The following is a 9,722-nucleotide window of genomic DNA, read 5'->3' on the forward strand; positions in this document are numbered from 1 at the left end:
AAACCGACAAACTAGGAGCCGGTATTTGGAGGTCGACATAGGAGATTGATTCGACAGGTTAAAGCGGCAACGGTCACAAAGATTAATGTTTATATTTATGTCTAGGCTGACATGTAATTACTTTGTAATATGATTGTAAGCCGATATAAGGCATTTATGTTTATGTATGTAAGGGTATATAAGTCAGTCCAGTTAGGTCATTTTAGAGAGATAGATGTGATAGGTTATGTGATATTATGCCAGCGAGATCTTGATTGATAGAATATGAATGTAATGATCTGATAGAATATGAATGTAATGATCTGTAGTCGGTCTTGGTTTATTATCAAGATGATTGGAAAACGATCTAAGTTATCGGTAAGGAAGGATACAATGTTAACCGGTACAGATAGTGCTTAAGCCAGAACTCATCCAACATACCAGATGCACATTCAGAGTCCAGATTTTGTTTGTAATTCGGTATTTTGGATCTGTAGTTAGTGAGGCTCCTTTGTGATGAGTAGCGTGTCTTCCTGCATGTGCAACCTCCTCTTGTAATATTTATTCATTTGGCCAGTGGATAGATATTGTGGGTCACCAATCCCACTGTGGTTTTTCCTCTTTGAGGTTTTCCACGTATAAATCTATGTGTTATGCTATTGATCCTTGTGTTTGAATTGTTATTAATTGTTGTTATTTTCTTTTATACTAATTGGTTAATAATTGGATCTAATAATAAGGTTAAAAATACTCCAACCGGCAAAACACTAATTCATCCCCCCTCTCAGTGTTCTTGGATTCCAACACTTATGAGTTATGGTTTGATCATGTTCCTATAGTTAGATATTTTAGAATTTTTGGAAGTAAATGCTATATTAGAAGAGATGAAGATCTAGGGAATTTTGATGCTGGATGTGATGAAGAAATTTCTATTGGTTATTCTACTAAGAGAAAGGCCTACCGATGTTATAATAAGAGATTGAGAAAGTTGAAAGTGCTAATGTGAAAGTTGATGAAGGTGAGATTAGCCCACATTCTTTGGATATGATTCAAATGATTAGGATGTCAGTTCAAATAAAGGAAAACAATTGCAAACCCAGAATCAATTTCAGATTGTTCAGGAAAAGCCTAAGAATGAAAGTGGAAGGTATAATTGCTAGTGCAGAAGAAAGAGTTCAAGAGTTTGGAAATCAGGAAAATCCTAAGACTCCTAGGTATGTAAGGTTGAATCATTCAGAGAATCAGATAATAGGTGATAAGAATAAAGGTGTGATGACTAGGAGAAGAATTGCATAATAGTATTTCTTGAATTCTAAGATTGAACCTAAAGATGTTAGTGAAGCTTGCAAAGATGAAAATTGAGTTAAAGCAATGGAAGAAGAATCAAACCAGATTGAAAAGAATAATACATGGATTCTTGTTCCCAAACCTAAGGATACAAATTTAATTGGAACTAAAGGCATGTTTCAAAATAAATTGAATGAAAAAGGTGAATTTGTTAGGAATAAAGTAAAACTTGTTTCTAAGGGTTATTCTCAGATGGAAGGAATTGATTTTGAGGAGACTTTTTCTCTGGTGGCTTGAATTGAAGTTGTTAGATTATTTCTTACTTATGTTGCTTACAAAGATTTCAAAGTTTATCAGATGGATGTCAAGTTAGTCTTTCTTAATGATGAGTTGGAAGAAGAAATTTATATTGAGAAACTGGATAGATTTTAGTTGACAGATCAGAAAGATGTGGTTTGTAGATTGAAGAAAACATTTTATGGATTGAAGCAAGCCCCCAAAGCCTGGTATGCCAGATTGGATAAGTATTTAATGAATCTTGAATTCAATAAAGGTATTGTTGATAGTAATCTATACTTCAAGATTGATAATGATAACATCTTAATTGTTGAAGTTTTTGTTGAAGACATTATTTTTTGTGAAAATGATGGTTTGTGCAAGCAATTTGGTGATGATATGCATAATGAGTTTGAGATGTCTATGATTGGTGAAATGAAATTATTGTTGGGATCCAAGAATACTGAGAGGGGGGGGGGGTGAATAGTGTTCTTCCGGTAAGATAAGATTTTATTCTTTTATACCATACACATATAAACCAGTAAACAAATAAACATATAACTTGAAGCAAATAAACCATCCACATGAATGAACACCATAACACATAGAATTTATACGTGGAAAACCTCAAAGAGGAAAAACCACGGTGGGATTTGTGACCCATAATATCAGTTCACTGGCCATATGAAAGGATATTACATATAATAGGGGTCTGCACATGCAGAAAGGCACACTGCTCATCACTAAAGAGTCTCACTGACTACAAGCTTCTGCTGAAGTAAAACACTGAAAATGAACGCACATAATGCATCTGTTATGCCAAATAGAGTTCTAGTTCTAGCTCTGCTCTGTACCAGTTCATAAACCCTGAACACTACTACCGGTATCTCTTCTCCTCCAAGAATGCTTTCCAAAATATCTAAAGATCATTACATGATATAACATTCACATACAAATGATCTACATACATATACTTCGCATTATACAGTTATTCTATATTCTCCTATGTCGCACACTCTTGTCAAAATGACCTAGCAGACTGACCTATATACCCATTACAAACAATATGCCTTATGTCAGCTTACAATACATTACAAAAGATATTCAATTTTGGCCTCGACAATAATTACAAAATGATTTTCTAAATAAATATTCTTTGATGTCGGCTTCCTTGAAGTACTTGATGCCGGTACCGGTGCTGGTGTCGATGCCAATGTAACCCTGGATACTCCAATGTTGGTGTCTACTGGTAAATGACTCCTAATGCCGATATATGACTTCCATCTAATCTTGTTGCCATCAATGAAAACAAAATGAATCCGATGAGTGTCAATTGCCAACAATCTCCCCCTTTGGCATTGATGGCAACACTCGTGAAAAATGGATTCCCTGCCGGCTCAACTGAAATATGCTCCCCCTGAGCAATACACTCCTTCTGATATTCTGATGTCTTTCCCATATGTTCCTGTCTGATATTTTTCTAATATTTTTCACATATATACACTCCCCCTTTGGCATCAATGCCAAATACTGATGAAAGAATTGAATGAATTTAGAGAAAAAGAATGAATAAATACTGTTTGTTTTACCGGAGCTTAACTAACTTCAAAATTTTCACGTAAGCCTTATCCAACAACTGTAGGTATGTATCCCAACCGGTTTTGAAAGTTTCAGATATGGATGCTAGTCCACTTAGTAAGTGTGCTAGTGTTTCCTTCTCTTTGACTTCTGTAAGTGTGAGTTTAACAATCATGTCCATACACTCTCTTTTATGTACACCCAGTGAATCCAATCTAGGACTCACCAATCCTCTAAGACTCCTTGCTCTCTGAATGATTTTATCTCTCTCCTTCTCAAAAGAAAAAAATTGGTTCTCCAAGGACAATTTTTTTCCATCAACAAATGTAGTCAGTGCGGTTAATCCATCAAAAGAATTTGCAATGCTAGATACCTTATCATGTAATTCCTTTAATTTGCTATCTACATTTTCTATAAGAATTTCTATGTTACAACAGACCCTGTAGATATTTGTACATTGTTTCAAACAATTCTTAATAAGAATGAGTTTAGCTTCAATTTTCTTTTTCTCTGTTTCAATGATCTTGTCAAAGGCATCTTTCTTAGCAACAATAAATCTTTCTAATGCCCGCCGGTCTGATATCTACTGCAGAGATTGAAAATTGTTAGATATGTACTCAGTTAGTGCCTTAACCTTTTCGAAAGGGCTTACTTCATTCTCAATCTGACAATCAGGGATTAATTTATGCAACACTGTAACTGATTGATCTATTATTCCCTTATCTGCAGATCTCTCCTTTAATAGTTTCTGAGTAGCCATCATCATTAACTTAGTTGGACTCCTCTCAGTGTTTGGTTTCTTCTCAACTTGAGAAGTGTCAATTGCCAAAACCTTTGCCAGGGAATCAATATGAACTGTCGGTGTAGACTCAATTCCCTTTACCTTATCTTCTTTAGCATTGGTGGCTTCGCCACTTGGTGCGGTGTCAATTACTGCTGGTGGAGTATTATCCACAATATTCATAGTGTAATGTACATTGCCTTGCTCAAAAATAGTTTATGTCGGTACAGACTGAACACTTTCCTTTACTGTCGGTTGTGTCTATATATCTATAGTTACTGTCAACTTAGTCAAAATTGGAGTTGAACTATCCAAAATACCTTTCCCTTTAAATCTATCTGGGATGGTGGAAGTTGTTGCTTTAACAAATTCTTCATGAGATGTAAGAAAATCTCAATTCTTCTGGAAGAATTTGGTCCAACCATCTTTGGTTTCATTTACTACCTCATTAACTCTGCCCATCATTAGGCTTATTTGTCGGGGTTTGCTATTAAATACTTAACTGTTTGCAACATCTATGCATCTTTTCATTTCCTCATTGTTTATTGAACCACACATTTCCAAAAGTTCTACTTCCTTAATTTCTCTATCCCTCTTGATTGCATCAAGTCTTCTAGCATCTAATTTATTGTATAGTGATAGAGGAATTTCCTTCAAAATTTCTACTAAGGATTTGTTATATATATCCATGTATAACAAAATTGCCTCTTCAATCTCATTTTGCTCATCATCGTCTAAATCTTCATAATAAATGGATACATTTTTTATTATTTCATCCTTGGTATTTTCATCAATTAATTCATCATAGGTCATTTTGTTCTTACTGGGCTCAGTATCATCACTCTTCTTCTTTTTGCTTGTGGTTGCCGGAGTAGATGTAACTAGTTTTCTCTTTTGTATAGGCTTCCTTATTAGACGTGGCAATGTAGTAGGTTTAGTTGTCTTTCTAACAAGTCTCCTCCTAGGTTTCACCTTCTTCTGCTCTACCGATGGTTGATCTACTTTCTTCTTTTGTACCCTTCTGAAAGCTAGAGGTTCATTGTCCTCAGGGTCGGAATCAAAAGTGATGGTAGAGACGTAAGCTTCAAGCTTCTTTACTTTTGCAGTACTAGCCACTATCAGTTCTGCTGTTGGTTTGGATCCAAAACCTAGTTGAGCGTCTATCTTATGAATTACATCATGTATATATGCAGACATCTTGTCTATTTTCTTCTCCCTTCTCTTTCTGTTGAAGCCAGTTTTGACTTCAAGGGCCTTCTCTTTTGTCGTGCCAAAATGCTTTGTTTTGTCATCCAATGGGGCATCTAGCAACATTTTTTCATAGAGGTCCATAATGTTATCATCCACCTCATATCCAAGTTCTGTAACCCATATAGTCCTTGGTTCAACTACTTCCATTAGGGTTTCATCGGTCTTCACCATGAAATAGATATCAGTGGAGTACTTTTCCACAATGTTCTTTGATAACCTCTCCCTCTGCCTCATGTTTTCTTGGAATGTTTTGAAATAACCCCAAAGTTTCTCATCTCTGTTGGTACCAAGACTGGTGATTTCTTACTTGATCTACATACCTACCGGTATGTCATGATCCCAATGCTTCTTCCCTAGACCGGGTAGCTCATTCAGGAAGTAAAGCATTAAACAAACAATCAAATTTCTGTATCTAAAAGTTCCTTTCTTAACTCCCTTGATCTTTCCAAGGTTCAACATCAATTCACTCCTCAACCATTCACATAAATCATATTTTGCAATTATTCCTCAGCATCTGATATGTAGCATGAATGCAAGAACTAGCAACAAAATTCAATCGATTAGATTGGGTTACCTTATAACCTATTATCATGCTTGCAAATTTCACATCAGTGTCAGTGATTGTGCTTATCCTCGTTGATCTGTTATCAGGAGTTGCATCGGTGAGTTTCTCAACCTCAGTGTTGGAAATTTTCTTACCAGGTTTTTGTCCAACTTTGGGTAAGCTGGTGACTGCTTGAATAGCCTCCTTGGTGATCATGTAAGGCCAATCTAGCCAGATGAACTCGTTGTGAACCCTACTCAAAATGTATCTGATGACCTCATCTTTGAATTTTGGTATGTACAGAATATTGGTTAACCCTAGATCTTCAATTGCTTTGTATTCCAGCTTGATGGTTCCACAGCTTCCCAGTATCATGGATTGATACATGCTTTTAATTTCCTCTGTTCCTAGATTCTCCAGGGTGTAGTGAATGTGTGCCCTCACATCTTCAACATACATTACACCATCAGGAACCCTAGAAAATGCTCTTGCAGATTCTTCTTTCTTAGCAATCAGGGGAACCTCCTTGAATACGAGCCTCAACCTATCCTTAACTTCAACAATGGTTGGATTTACAATAAAAGTAGGAGCTAAAGATCCAGATGCCATTTTCGAAGAATACCTGAAAGTGAACACAGGTGGAAGATTTAGTTCTTCTCAGATAAGTGCTCAAAATCCTTTTAGAATGCCTTTGCTCACTCTTAATTCGCCTGAAATTTGCTTTTACTTCACTCTGAATTCTTGAATACAGGATGGGTAAAAGTGAATTCACTTTGCCCTTTTATCAACAAATAAAACCCTAATCTTTCTCTGTCATAAATGCTTCATGATGTACCCTACCAGATGTCGGTTTCACATTCTTATGCCAGGTGAACCTTCAACAATGATTAACTCAACTTTCTAGATCTCTTCCGATCTCCTCCAAGGGAATAAGCAATATTTGCAATGAATTTTCCAACCCCTAAGGCCAATGCCTCATTTATCGGTGGAATTTCCTGCAGATGCAGGAGTGCTCTGTTCTACCAGTGGAGTTACTGGTGTTGTTGCATTTCCACTTGGTTCTTCAAACTTTCTAACCCATCTCTTAATGTGATCTTGTTGTATTTCATCTACCTTCTACTTTCCTTTCTCATTATCTTTATTATTGCTAATGGGTTGAGTCTTGCTTCTGCAGTACTTAGCAATATGACCTATTTTTTCTGCATGCATAACATGTGATATTGTTCTTTTGAATTGCTTTAACATATCCGATGTCATTCCTTGACCTACAGTGATTAGAAAAATGTCCAAACTTTCCACATGATGACATTTAACATTCATTCTGCAATCTTCTAATCTATGACCATATTTCTTGCAATTTATGCATTGACCGGGAAGAGAATTGTAGTTTTGATTTTCTTTATTTCTACATTGTTTAGCCATATGCCCAAATTTATTGCAAATAAAACATCTACCATTGAATTTATAAGCATTAGATTGCCTTACCGGTGTCCTCTGGTCTGATGAGTTCTGCATACTGGTTGTCTGATCTTCATTTGTAGTACCCAAGCTTTCACCTTGTACAAATCGAAGTCCTCTAGAGTCATCAATTTGTCTTTGTCTTTTCAATAAGTCATCCAACTGTGCAACACTAATCCCGAATTTTTCTTTATACTCACTTACAGTAGTCAGATCATCTCTTAGAGTAGTTATTTGTCTTTCAAGTTCTTGTTCATTGTTCTGGGAGTGTGCCAAATCAGTTCTCAACAGATTATTCTCATGAGTCAATCTACCACATTCATCAAATTTGTTCTTCAGAGATATAACAAGATTATCTTCCTTCTTCTTTATGTCCTCAATATCTTCTGATAACCTCATAGTCAGGTCTTGCATTTCATTCTTCATAAGCATGTTTGCTTGACTTAGTTTCTGACATTATTCCTTAAGTGCATTCTTCTCCTCATCATCCGGGTTTTGCAAAAGTTCCTTTCTCTTGGCTTGAGTTGATGATAACCTTTCTTGCATGATAAGAATGAATTCATTTGCAGAATTAAATTCATATTGCAATTTCAAGTTCTTCATCCTTTCAGCATCATAATCCTTAAGAGCCATCTCAAGTTGCTTTTCCATAGCCATGTTCAAAGATTCTGGTTTCAGGACCTTCCTCAAGCTGTTAAACTTCTTCTGAGGTACCATGCTTTGATACCAATTGTTGGGACCCAAGAACACTGAGAGGGGGGGAGGGGGGGGGGTGAATCAGTGTTCTGTCGGTAAGATAAGATTTCATTCTTTTATACCATACATATATAAACCAGTAAACAAATAAACATATAACTTGAAGCAAATAAACCATCCACATGAATGAACACCATAACACATGGAATTTATACGTGGATAACCTCAAAGAGGAAAAACCATGGTGGGATTTGTGACCCACAATATCAGTTCACTGGCCATATGAAAGGATATTACATATAATGGGGGCCTGCACATGCAGGAAGGCACATTGCCTAGAGCACACTGCTCATCACTAAAGAGTCTCACTGACTACAAGCTTCTGTTGAAGTAAAACACTAAAAAATGAACTCACATAATGCATCTGCTATGCCAAATAGAATTTCGGTTCTAGCTCTGTTCTATACCGGTTCATAAACCCTGAACACTACTAGCGGTATCTCTTCTCCTTCAAGAATATTTTCCAAACTATCTACAAATCATTGCATGATATAACATTTTCATACAAATGATCTACACACATATACTTCGCATTATATAGTTTTGCTATATTCTCCTATGTCACACACTCTTGCCAAAATGACCTAGCAAACTGACCTATATACCCATTACAAACAATATGCCTTATGTTGGCTTACAATACATTACAAAAGATATTCAATGTCGGCCTCTCCAATAATTATAAATTTATTTTCAAAATTAATTTTCCTTGATGTCATCTTCCTTGAAGTACTTGATGTCGATGCTAGTGTCGGTGTCGATGCTGGTGTAACCTTGGATACTCCAATGCTGGTGTTTGTCGGTAAATGCCTCCTAATGTCGGTATATGACTTCCATGTGATCTTGTTGCCATCAATGACAACAAAATGAATCCGATGAGTGTCAATTGCCAACAATTCTTTTTGGGATTGCAAATAACTCAGTTCAATAAAGGTATTTTTATATCTCAATCCAAGTATGTGAAGGAATTATTGAAGAAGTTTGGTTTAGACGATTCAAAGCCAATTGGTACCCCTATGATGACCAGATGTAAGTTGACTAAGGTTGATGATTCTCCAAAAGCAAATCAGACGGGATAAAGTTCTATGATTGGTGGATTGTTATATTTGGCTCAGACTAGACCAGATATTATGAATGTTGTATGTCTTGTTGCTATATTTCAAACTGATCCTAAGGAATCTCATGTTGTTGTTGTGAAGAGAATTTTCAGATATTTGAAAGGGATAGTTGATTTTGGTTTGTGGTATCCTAAAGATGATGACTTTACTTTGAGTGTTTTTGTTGATGTTGATGACTAGAAAAGTACTAGTGGTGGTGCATTTTTCTTGGGTAATAGATTGGTTTCATGGATGAGTAAGAAGTAGAATGCTATCTCTTTATCTACTGTAGAAGTTGGATACATTGTTGCTACTAGCAATTTTACTTAGGCGATGTGGATGAAGCCAATGTTGAATGATATCAAAGTTGTTTATGATGAACCTACCGCTATATATTGTGATAATTCAAGTGCTATGCTATTAACATTTCTAAGAATCCGGTGTTGCATTCAAAGACGAAGCATATATCAATCAAGTTTCATTTCTTGAGAGAAAAAGTGAATGAAAAGGAAGTCATATTGGAGTATGTATCTACAAAGGAATAGATTGTAGATATCTTCACGAAGCCTTTGCCTAAAGATACCTCTGAGTATCTCAGAGAGAAGCTAGGGGTGATTTACCCTCCCAGTGAGAACTAAGATGCATGGATTTGCATCAGTTCGACGGACTTCACAAAGATATCTTCTAATCCAAATTGATGTGTTGGTAGTTAGTG

The sequence above is a fragment of the Cryptomeria japonica genome, chromosome 6 (genome assembly GCF_030272615.1).
Source record: "Cryptomeria japonica chromosome 6, Sugi_1.0, whole genome shotgun sequence".
Lineage (NCBI taxonomy): Eukaryota > Viridiplantae > Streptophyta > Pinopsida > Cupressales > Cupressaceae > Cryptomeria > Cryptomeria japonica.